The sequence below is a fragment of the Dermochelys coriacea genome, chromosome 7, assembly GCF_009764565.3.
Source record: "Dermochelys coriacea isolate rDerCor1 chromosome 7, rDerCor1.pri.v4, whole genome shotgun sequence".
In the NCBI taxonomy this organism is placed as follows: domain Eukaryota; kingdom Metazoa; phylum Chordata; order Testudines; family Dermochelyidae; genus Dermochelys; species Dermochelys coriacea.
In genome coordinates, this window is record NC_050074.1 from 92,593,029 (window position 1) to 92,605,974 (window position 12,946).

At 41.2% G+C, this 12,946-nt stretch overlaps 1 long non-coding RNA gene across 1 annotated transcript in view; it reads left to right on the forward strand.

Moving 5' to 3' along the window:
* The first annotated feature begins 624 nt into the window (after positions 1–624).
* The window catches only part of LOC119859242, a 30,461-nt gene continuing 18,139 nt past the window's right edge, over positions 625–12,946 (forward strand). Inside the window, exon 1 of the long non-coding RNA XR_005294156.2 lies at positions 625–1,164. This is a non-coding gene — a long non-coding RNA (uncharacterized LOC119859242). The remainder of the gene's footprint in view (positions 1,165–12,946) is intronic.

Here is a 12,946-nt window from a genome sequence, read left to right on the forward strand (position 1 = left end):
CAAAATAACTTGAGATTGGTACCTGCTGCAGGAAAGGCAAGTTACATGGAGAGACAGTATGAGTGTTTGTATAATATGCTCTGTGTGGGATTCTGTTGGCTTTAATGTCAAAGATATAGCATTGTCCGGTGGAGCACACCTGGTAACAGTTAGCCAAAACTGAGTACAAAGGAGCCCATATCTTTTGTTCATAAAACCAGCATGAGACATGCATGGTAAGCTGGCAGAGGAAAAATACAGATATTTCTTTTCATTCCATATAAGATGGCTCTTTGCAAGTTGCGTTTTTGCTCTCTGCACTGTCTCGGACTCTGACAGAATCTCAGCACCATTGGAAATGCAGGTAACTGACTCAAACTAACCTTACTTCTAGTGCACTTTAAACAGACAAAAGTGGAGAAACAGAAAACCAAGCAAACTCTTCAGAAATAAACATTGCAGGTCATAACCTGCAAATACCTTGTTCCCATAACATGTAATTACTTTTGCTGTTTCTTTTCCTACTGATTTTTAATGTTCTTTATTCTGGCTGCATAAACCCCACCCCCATTGTGTTCATTGTATATTTTGCTAGGAAAAATATGCTAAAAGTCTCAGAGGACTAGTAATTTTCTTCGAAGGGCCCTCTGATGGGGTGTGCTCCCCACACTAGCCCTACAAGAGCTGAATTAGGCCAGGTGGGCCCAATCAGCTAATTAGGCTACAAAGGAGGGAGCCTTAGGCTGGAGGCAGCTAATTAGAGAGAAGCTCACCTGTGAGGGACAGGCAGGGCTTTTACAAAAGACAGGAAACTGGAAGCAGAGAAGGTAGTAGGGAGAAGGCTGGAGTGTTTGAGGTACTGTAGAGACAAGTTGCCTAAAGTCCCTTCCCGGGAGGAGGTAGTGAAAAGATTGGCATACCCAGAAGAGTGGAGATGGCTAGGAGGTATGGAAGCAGCTCAGGGAAAAGCAGTAAGGTGCAGGGGATGGACCTCTATGCACTCCACTCCTGCTCAAAAGGGGAGACCACAATGGTGACTTGGCCAGAGGGCTGTATCGTAAAGAGGAGAGCTGCAGTTCCTGAGAGGAGCTACTGAGGAGAAACTGACAGGGTGTAAATGCTGGAAGGGGCACTGGCCTGATTGCGCTAATCCCAAGAACCAGCAGGAGGCACCACTATCTAGTGGTGAGTACAGCAACCTGCCACAGGCCCACAGAAGATACAGGGTTACTGCTCCTATACAACTATGTGCTTGCTATATGTGATGTGGCTCTTACCTTGTACTGCCTACTTCAGTCTCCTCTTTGGTCTCTTGCCTTTTGTCTGCCTGTCACAGCCCTTTCCATTAACCTCATTGGGAGAGAACAGCTTTGCCTGTCCTCCATCCATTTGTGACTATGAGGGTGGGGGTGAGGCTTAAGCTCTCCTCTACTTTTCAACATGTCTCTAGAGATGGATTCTTGTCTCTTCTGGGGGCTAAATGCTAGTAAAATAAGATATTGTATTCCCTCATCTGAATGCTTTGCAAAGCCTGGGGAGATAGGCTTTGTTAGCTTAGTTACAGAGGAAATAACCCTGCATCTAAAATCCACCTGGTGCCTCTTCTTATCACCTAGAAGAAATTTGTCCCTCACCAACCTATTTATCAAGTCCAGTTGTAGTTCATTATTGTATCTGGGTGAGGTTATAGCAACATTTTTAGACTATTATTTAATTCGTCTGGAGCAAATGCTATAATCTGTCCCCCATGCTGTTGTCCCACAACTACCCCAGGGAGGCTTCCCCACCTTCCTGTCTCCAAATCTAGCTTTTTACAGGCCATTTTGATCTCTACCTTCCTGGACACTCCTCACTACTCAAGTTGATTGACCTTTGACTTGTACATCCATTGTTCTTGGCTATAAATGTGGTAGATCCATCAGCTCTAAATCTTCCATTGCCAGGAAATATAAATTGTAAGAAAGGGCCTGTGGTCTGCAATGTGTAATTGCAAAGCATAAGCTGTAGCTGAAGAGATAAGCAGTACTCAAACAGTGTCTAATTGTTGGGTTTATTAAGCAAGGTGGTCTTAGGTCTGCTGTATGCATAAATCTAGACAGGCTTCATAGAATATCAGGGTTGGAAGGGACCTCAGGAGGTCATCTACTCCAAGCCCCTGCTCAAAGCAGGACCAATCCCCAACTAAATTATCCCAGCCAGGGCTTTGTCAAGCCTGACCTTAAAAACTTCTAAGGAAGGAGATTCCACCACCTCCCTAGGTAACGCATTCCAGTGTTTCACCACCCTCCTAGTGAAAAAGGTTTTTTCCTAATATCCAACCTAATATCCAACCTAAATGCAACTTGAGACCATTACTCCTTGTTCTGTCATCTGCTACCACTGAGAACAGTCTAGATTCATCCTCTTTGGGACCTCCTTTCAGGTAGTTGAAAGTAGCTATCAAATCCCCCCTCATTCTTCTCTTCTGCAGACTAAACAATCCCAGTTCCCTCAGCCTCTCCTCATAAGTCATGTGTTCCAGTCCCCTAATAATTTTTGTTGACCTCCGCTGGACTCTTTCCAATTTTTCCACATCCTTCTTGTAGTGTGGGGCCCAAAACTGGACACAGTACTCCAGATGAGGCCTCACCAATGTTGAATAGAGGGAACAATCACGTCCCTCGATCTGCTGACAATGCCCCTACTTACACATCCCAAAATGCCATTGGCCTTCTTGACAACAAGGGCACACTGTTGACTCATATCCAGCTTCTCGTCTGCTATAACCCCTAGGTCCTTTTCCACAGAACTGCTGCCAAGCCATTCGGTCCCTAGTCTGTAGCGGTGCATGGGATTCTTCTGTCCTAAGTGCAGGACTCTGCACTTATCCTTGTTGAACCTCATCAGATTTCTTTTGGCCCAATCCTCTAATTTGCCTAGGGCCCTCTGTATCCTATCCCTGCCCTCAGCAAATCTACCTCTCCTCCAAGTTTAGTGTCATCTGCAAACTTGCTGAGGGTGCAATCCACGCCATCCTCCAGATCATTTATGAAGATATTGAACAAAACTGGCCCGAGGACCAACCCTTGGGGCACTACACTTGATACCAGCTGCCAACTAGACATGGAGCCATTGATCACTACCCTTTGAGCCCGACAATCTAGCCAACTTTCTATCCACCTTATAGTCCATTCATCGAGCCCATACTTCTTTAACTTGCTGGCAAGAATACTGTGGGAGACCATGTCAAAAGCTTTGCTAAAGTCAAGGAACAACACATCCATTGCTTTCCCCTCATCCACGGAGCCAGTTATCTCACCATAGAAGGCAATTAGATTAGTCAGGCATGACTTGCCCTTGGTGAATCCAGGCTTATTCTACACCCACAAAGTCTACTATATAATGGGACATCACCCTGAGAAGGAGACCTTCTTGTATGGAGTATAAAAAGAGCTAGCTAGACTAATGTGGTGGTGGTGGTTTTTTTTTTTTTTCCCTTCCAGAGCCCCCAACACTCCTGCATTTTGTTGTACCAGTTTTAAAAAACAAACAAAAAACTGTCTCCTGTCACTGTGGAAGCTCTGTATGTGGTGTGTGGTTTTTTTTTTTTTTTTTTTTTTTGTCTCTAGCCAAGGAATTTGATTGGTAATTGAGTACGTTTTAACTAAAGACTTGTGCTTCTCACTTAGGTTAACGTGTATGTTCTTAACTTGGACTCCTTGACCTACTAATCGGCCTTAATATTTATAGTCGGAATGATTTATTCACTGCCTTGCCTCCTGTCCATGTGTTCAGCTGGCATTGTGTCCACTCACAAGTTGTTTGTTTAGATCACAAGTGCTAAGCAAAAATGAAGTTAGAGGCAAAACCTGGCAAAATGCATGACAGAGCTCTTGAAATTAGCCAGCCCTTAGATAACTTTTTAGGAAATGGTTGGCTTCCTGAAGATGAAGGGGATTATCAAGTGAACATACTGTGCCACTGACTAAATTATAGTATTACTAAATCACATGTTAAATGGATTAAAAACTGGCTAAACCATCTCAAAAAATAGCTACAAATGGGGAATCAAATATGAAATGTTTCTCATGGGGCTCTGCAGGGATTGGTTCTAGTCCCAATGTGATTTTTTAAAAAAAATTGTTGACTCAGTGAACTGGGAAGTAATTATAAAATCACTGCTCTTAAGACTTGCAGATGGACAGAGTTTGGTGGCGTGGTAAGCAGTAATGAGGCTAGGGCAATCTGGGTTGCTTGATTAAACTGAGCCTGTTCAAACAAAATGTATTTTAATCCATCCAAATACAAAGCTGTACATCTGGGAACAAGGAAACCAGGCCATACCTACAGAATGAGGGATAGCAGTGACTTTGAACAGGATTTAGGGCCATAAATGGACACCACTCAACATGAGCTTTCAGCGCAGTGCAGTGCAGTGCTGTGGCACAAAGGGCTGATGTGAAGCTTTGATACGTAAACGGGAATCGTATGCAGTATTCCAGCATTCTTCTCACCATTGCCATATGGTGAGTAGGAGTAAGGAGATTACCACTGCTATATACAGATGTTAGATCAAGTCGCTTGCTCCTACTAAGTATATGGCATTGGTGAGGCCAATGCTGGAATACTGCAGAGAGTACTGATATCTACATTGTAAGACTGATGTCTGGGAGGGCATGGCAATTGGAGAGAGGGCAGAAAAAAAGCCACACAATTTAAGGGCTGGAGAGTGAGCTTTGAAGAGTTGGTTTGTTTAGGTTATCAGAAAAGATTGTGAGGTATAAGTACCTTCACAGAGAGAAAATTCTGGGTTCTAGAAGGCTCTTTGATCTAGCAGAGAAAGGCATACCAAGAATCAATGGCTGGAAGCTGAAGCCAGACCATTTAAAATTAAATTTAGGCACACTTTCTATAATAAATTAATAATTAATAAGAGGGTGACTATCCACTGGAACAAACTACCAAGGTAAGTGGTGGGTTCTCCATCTCTTAGTATCTTCTGATCAAGAGAGGTTGCCTTTCTGGAAGATATGCCTTCGGCAAATACAAGTTTATTGGGTTCAATGCAGATGTAACAGGGTGACATACAGAAAATCAGACTAGATCTTATGGTCCTTCTGTCCTTAAACTCTCTGAATCTATTAAACTGGCCTGAATCTGAAATTATGGACCAAGAACTGGCTGAACTGTAAACAAAGGCTTATGATAAATGCAATGTTCTAAGTTTGGAGGAGTCTTGTGTGTCACTGCAGGTATGTACATTAGGTCCAGTCTGTCTTAATATTGTCAGTGATGTATAAGAGGGAGTTAGTAACATGTTAATTAAATGGAGCGGGTGACAAACCAGGAGAAGTGGTAAATGCCCCTAGGAATAATTTAAATGGAAGAAGAGTGAGCTCATGGGTAAAATGAGGTGACTTGGAAAACATGAGGGAAAAATCATCATGGCAATAATATTCAAGAAGAGGTAGATGCCTGCAAATCCATGATGCTGAAATATTTAGTGAGATAGCCTCACTGCTATATTGACTTTGCTAGTACTATGTCTACACTGCAATTAGACACCCATGGCTAGCTCATGCCAGCTGACTCGGGCTTGTGGGGCTTCTGCTCAGATGCTGTTGATGTTCCAGCTCGGGGTGCAGCCTGAGCTCTGGGACCCTCACAGGGTCCTGGAGTCTGAGCTCCAGCCTGAGCCCAAACATCTACACTGCAGTTAAGCAGCCCCATGAGCCCAAGGCAGCTGGCCCATGCCAGCCATGGGTTTTTAATTGCAGTGTAGATGTATCAAGAGGCTAATGGAAACTCTTGTGGCATATGCAGAAGTACTACATCAAAGCGCAGGGAAGTAATAGTATCTATGGTAACTCTCGTGTGACTGAAATTGGATGTTGATTTAAGTACTAGTTTTTTTGGAACAGGAAATGGTTACGATTTACATATGGAGTGAGTGGTTATCACAATTTCTATCTGTTTGGGTGGTACAAGAGGCTAGGATGAAACTAAGAAATGGGGAAAACTTGCCCTGTTGCATAGATCTTTCTGACAATGACATCTTAGGCTGTGGCATCTCCATCATGCAGGTCATTTAATACTAGACTGGACTTTGGCTCTCCAGTCCCAATTTAATACTAGTAATTGTGCAATAGGGAACGATCCAGCATGGGTAGGCAGATGTATTGATATGAAGAAACTTTTATCTAATTCTTATGAGTCTGTGAATATCAAACCTCCATCTGATCTGAGCCCTTAGCCGCTACTAAACAGCAACACTTGCCATACATTGCTTCTACACTTATTCCAAACCTTTGTTCCCCCAAAGATTTTGGTTTTCTTTTTTGATATTCCTCAGAACCTGGTTTGTACTGTGGCTGAATACAGCAGAAACTTTTGTATAGCTGATTTTAGTTGGAAAACTTTGTTTTCTGTTGCACTAATAGATAAATGTGTAAGGCCTTTATGCTTTTCTTGGGATGCATCATTGTATGTTTTCTGAACCAGAGTCTGAATAAAAAACCTCTTGGTATTTGCTTGAAATGGAAGCTATTGTTTGGTAGATACTTACGCTATAACTTCAGGAACACTGTATAATTTTCTTCCCTGCTGTGATCAATGTATTACTATATATTTTACTTGTAAAGACTTAATTTTACTATAAATCCAAGACTGACATCCAAGAGTTTTGGAAAGTACTATTTAAAGAGGTTCACTGTTCATGTGAATTAATAACTTGTATTCTCTCTATAATCTTCCTATTTAAGGCAACATACAATTAGCATAACTTTTCATATCCAATCTTAAAAAAAAAAAAAATTCTAAAGCTTTTTAATATAAACCCTTTCCCTTCTGTTATGAAAAGGGTTAAGGTATAATTACCCCCCTCTGCCCCATGATTATTCTTTTAGACTTTTCTTTAGAGTTCTGAAGATCCCTCCCACTTTAGGCCCTGATTCAGCAAGGTACTTAAGTACATGCCTAACTTTAAGCAAGTAGATGTATCCAATTGACTTTAATGGGGCTGCACGTGTGCACTAGGAATGTGCATCAGTATCTTGCTGAATTTGGATCTTAATTGCCTTCCAAATATCCAGGTCTCAACTAGCAGCTGCCAACCATCCAGGGTAGGAGACTGCATATGACTTCTGAGGACACAGTCAGTAAAACTCTCCATCTGGTTTTAGGGAGTCTCTAGAGACTTTTACCTCACAGATTGGGAACTAAAATGTTGGGACTAGAACGCTTTTTAGCGTTCATTTGCTTTTAAAGGAAATGTATTCAAGTGGAATGTTCCACCTGTTAAAATTTAAACCACAAGCATCTCTGCAAGGTACTTACTTGCAAACAAACTCTATCATGTCACATCCAGACAATAGGTGCTCATTTGTCTGAAGCACTGTGGGGGAGGGGAAATAATTCAATAGAATTTAATGCTTCATCAAGAGCAATTTATTGTTGAGAATTGAGGTATTGTGGTGGTATTTACAGACTGCCCAATTACAAGAGAAGGTGTATTAAGAAAAATGCTTTATCTCCCTCCACCCCAATAACCACAGAATGAAAACAAAGCTTGTCTTTCTGCTCCATGTACAAAGGACTCTGTTATGGAGAAGACCAAGAAATCAGACACTGGGTGAGCTTCAGTGTAAAAATGCCACTGAAAATATAACTCTCTCTTGTGCTGTTATCCAGCAAAGCCAATAAGGTGGTAATATGAAGCAGTGAAACCAATTTTTCTTCAACATAGTTTTTACATGTCACCTGGAACCCCTTTTTATTAAGGGGACATAATAAAAAAAGAACAGGGCTCAGTGGTGCAATAGGCTAATTTAAGAGTTTCTCACCTCTAGGGACATGCAATCTGATGCTAGATTAAAATGATTTAGTAGGTCTCATCCTGGCTTCTATTGTCATCATTTGCCATATTGGAAAATCTTGGTTCAAGAGTAGATGAATAGGGATTCTATAGGGCAGGATTAAGGTACATTGGACGGGCACTATGTAAGCTATTGCTCTCATCTCTACCAGACTTCTGCAGAACTGCCCCAAACTGATGCTATTACTCTTTCAATGTCCTGATCCCCAATCTTATCCTTATCTAAAATGAATAGATTTATATAGCATGATCAGGTGGTGCTTTGGTCAGCTTTCCCTTTGCCTGCAAATTAGGGTCCATTTTTGAGCTAATAGCATTTTACAATGTCTTCACTGAGTGGAACAACTAGACGTAGGGCAGTGTAATACATGGAGCCTTTGATGGTTTCTTCTGAAGGAAATAACATCATGTGCAATTGCCTGTGTGATTCAAACACAAAAATCATTAAGGTACAAATGCTGATCCTGCAACTGGGTCTATTTAGGCAGAGACCTGAGCCTAGAGCAAGACCAAATGAAGCAAGTGGGGCACTGCATGTGCACAAGGATCCACCTGTATCTAGGTTGTAGGATTGGGGTATGGATATTAGGGAGTAAATAGCTAGAAATTAAATACTGTAGAGTCCAATTTTTAAACAGGGGTGTTAACAGAACATTCAAATTCTTATTTGGATAGTCATACCAGAAGCAGACCTGGAAGAAAGGGGTTTTTTCTCATCAATGCTTGTAGAAGCAGCTGTGATGTGTGGGGTTTTGATGCCCTTTTAAAACACTCGTAAACGGCACTCTTCCTATCTACAAGAGAAATGAACTGTTTATAGAAAAATCTTCCACATATACATTGTCTGATCCCACAGACGACAACTTTTGTGCATTGTTTCCTTTTACTAACATCCCCAAATATAAAAGATCCTATTCAACAAATTTTGCACTAAGGAATAAACTTCTGTTGATATACTGCAGTTTCAGCTGCATGGAATATTCTAGAGTTGGTAAGAAAAATTCTGCTGGAATCCTATTCTATTGAAACAGAAGATTTTGTTTATCAAAATGCTTGTGAAACTGGATTGATTTGATTTTTGGATGTACTTGAGTTCTTGAAGAAAATCAGTGGAGGTGAAAGCTCCAATGATGTCAATCCTAGGGAGGGGAGACCTACCTACAGGAACCCTAGCCCCAAATACTTTAGCCACAGGGACCCTAATCTGTCAAAATGTCCTGTCTGAACACTTTCAGAATAAAATGTGTTGGGTTTTTATTTATTAATTATACAAAATCAAAATGTCCCATGAAGGAAAATTCTGGAAAATATTGTTTAGGGTTAAACATTTCAAAATGTTCAGTTCTCATTCCAATTTGGAACTAATCCAAACGTCAACATTGTGACATCCTTCATGAAACAGAACATCCATCCTGTGGACAGCTCTAATTAGAATGTAACCATATAGGTATGTATGTGAAGTTAAGGTCTTCAAAATATGAACTACCCATATGTTGACTTTCTGGACTTGCATGTCATATGATTATAATAACCTTGCAGTGGTAGGATTACGCATGATTACTCTTTTCTAAAGCTGGAAAGAACTGTGTAAACCCACTAGTAAGGAAAATAGCTTGCAAAAGGGTATCTTTTGCTACTTACCCATCCTAAGGGCCTCTAGGTCACACCTCTCTGGTGTGACTTGTGATGGATCTTAATCCCCATTATCTAGATGGAAAAGGAGAGAATCTCATTAGTTATGCTCTGCATCTGGGTGGTGGTGAATTGCCTAGTGGGCAGAGGAGGTGGAGCTATCCTATATAAGCAGCTGAGGGTGCTCAGTCTAGGGCAAGAGACACAAGAGAAGAGTTATGGAGTTTTCCCTCTCTGGGAAAGGCCTGGAGGAAGAATTAGTAGTTGGGATTAGCCGTTCTCAACCCTGCTCCTGGTGCTGCACTTTAACTCCTGTGGTGGGGCTCTGGAGACCTGACCAAGGGTTTGTGAGGACCCAGGTCTGAGGCAGAAGCCACAAGGGGCAAAGGACTTATTGTTTAGAATCAACAGGACGGATAAAAGACCTTTCTTTAGAGCCGTCTCCTGGAACGGGGCTGAACTGTTGTGTGACGTGGCCAAATGTCTGAGCCACAGAAGATGCAGTAAAGTAGCTTGAGAAGGCACCAGCTGGGAGCAGTCACCAGAGGGAGTGCAAGAGGCAAAGTCCCCTGAAATGCTGCCTCTAGGCAGGAGTGGGTGCCCTAGAGATAAGGATGTATATTTACAAGTACTGTTGAATGCAGCACATTCTCAGCCCTGTTCTACTCTTTGTGCTGCTCCTACCTGCTTCCCTGCAGTGTAGGCCATACAGAGAGAGAGAGGCATGTTGGGGTAGGAAGAATAGTGTCTGAAGCATGATGCATTGCAGTAATCTTTAGACATCATATGGTCCCTTGGGGCCCTATCCAGTTGGTGCAGATTAGAGCAGTCCCAGGCTGTGCTAACCTGCACTTGCCTGAAAGCCCCCTTACTAAGCCCAGCAGAGAGTACAGTCCTCTTCTCTGTTAAGTGAACTGCAATAAACCTGGTGTCTCTTGGGCTCTTGCCTTTACTGCTCTGCTTGTGGTCTGCAACACACAGTATGCTGGTTCGCAAAGCCAGTCCATGGTTAACTTGCTAGATTGTAAATGGTCCTACAAGTATACCCTGCTTCCCTGGTACACGGTGGTTCAACACACAGGTTGGTTTTTCTGCTTTAATCTTGGTTTTGGGTGTGGGGGGGAAGGGTACAAAATCCTGAAGTGATCATTTATTTCCTCAGTTGGAAATATGTGCCCCACACCCATGACATTGCTGACGTATGTTGTCTCTGCTGCCGGTTAGCTATATCTGCATACATGAAGATGCTAAGAACCAGTATTGATATGCCAGAGTCTCACTAGAGTTAATCTTTCTGCTAAATAAACTTCTAGCCTAGGGCAGTCAGGAATCTGCCCAAATATGCCTTGCTGAGAATTTTTAAGAAGAGCATCATTGCCGTCGTTTATTTTCAATATTACATGCAGACATAAAGCACGTTGCTTGAATGTTTGAACAGGAGGATACTACATTTAGCATAACTTGATTCAATTGTTTTACCAATCTGGTCTCTCTCCACAAGATGATGTAGTCTATCCCTTGAGGGATGACTGGATATTAAAATGCCATAGACTGTCATTAAGCACCTCCATTCTGAGTAGCTCTAAAATCTGCCTGTCTCTGCAATTTCTTCTCCCATCTGATCTTCCTCTCTGTTCCACCATCTTAGCGGCTGCTGCTTCAGGGCATATTCAGGCATTTGGAACTCTTCTTAAAAGAATCTTCTATTGCTGTTCATGCATGTTCTTGTGTCCCTGTTGGTTTTGGATTGTCAGGAGCAATTCTCAAGGAAGCATTAGTAAAAATGGCTGATTTCAATGCTAGTTTACAAACCCCCTTGCTTATGTGGGTGGGTTTTTTTTTTGGTGGTGGTGGTGGGGAATATCAGCATCCCAATAAAATAATAGTAGGCACATGTTAGAGAAACTAAATTCAAATTAGCATCCAATGTGAACAAACATGGCTGAGTTTCTATAGCCAGTGAAATATCAGGGCTTGTTAAATGACCCATGAATCAAGGTGTTTAGTGATCTGCTTAGAAGCATTTTAGTACTGATCATATCTTGCCTGTTGCCTTGGTTGTGAAGGGGTGTGCTTTTTGGTAGACTTACCCTGTCAAAGCATGCTCAAATTTAGCTTCACTCCCAGAGAATCCTTGACTCTGGATCTTGCTTCCACATGCATATAGAGTTTATAAATCACTTGCATGTGTTGCAAGGCCTATCCATTTATTCAGGCTTTTTGGGGACAATGGTATGAGGGAATCAATTTTTCTGAGGGAGTGGTTCTGAAGTTCTTGTTTTGTACTTAGCCTCCAGGCACGTATGCACACTAATCTTTTTACTTTAAGTATCTTGGGGTTTTTTTATATAAAGTAGAATGAATATTCTCCATTGTATATAGTACTACATATCCAGATAAACAAACAAATAATTTTTTGTTCCCTGAGACTTCACAAAAAACAAGATATTACTTCTGACTGTATTTCAGCAAGTGAAGTTTTAAATAAACTATTGGATGGATGGTATTATTCTGCTCCTATACAAAAGGAATACACATAATTAAAAACTCAGATGCATTTTCAAGTATATTTAACTTAATGTACGGTATTGCTCTTTAAAATATTTTAAAAAAATTCTCTTGCTATTTCACAAGTGTTAATCTTAGTTAATGCTAACAAATTATATATGTAACTCTTCAAGCAAGTATTTTCTTAGAAACTAAGAAATTAAAATGTAATGCAAATAGACTACAGGAGTTGGGCATGTGCAATGTAACTGAGCTTGTGATGCTATAATTCACTAGAAATAGTTAAATTAATCTAAATTCTGTGCTTAAGGGGAAAACAAAATTAATCTCCTTTAATGTTAATGTAACAAGTGCAACTGTAGGGGAAAATGAAGTCTAGAATAGGTCCAAGTGGTAAAATTCAGATCCAGATTTTTATCCTGCCTCTCCCTCTCCCAGACCACTAGAAAAAGGTCAGTTATGAAACTTTATCTGGTTTAGCTTTGATTTCCCAGTTACCCCAAAAGTTTGGGGTGATGGGACTTAAGGTGTGCTATAGACCCCCAGGATCTAATTTGGATATGGATAAAGCCCTCTTTAGTGGTTTTTTTTTTTTTTAATGAAGTAAATACTAATGGACGTTGTGTGATCATGGGAGACTTTAACTTCCCAGATACAGACTGGAGGACGAGTGCTAGTAATAATAATAGGGCTCAGATTTTTCTAGCTGCGATAGCTGATGGATTCCTTCATCAAGTAGTTGCTAAACCGACTAGAGGGGATGCCATTTTATATTTGGTTTTGGTGAGTAGTGAGGACCTCCTAGAAGAAATGGTTGTAGGAAACAACCTTGGTTCAAGTGATCATGAGCTAATTCAGTTCAAACTGAACAGAAGGATAAACAAAAATCTGCGACTAGGGCTTTTGATTTCAAAAGGGCTGACTTTCACAAATTAGTTAGGGAAGTGGATTGGACTGAAGAATTTATGGATCTAA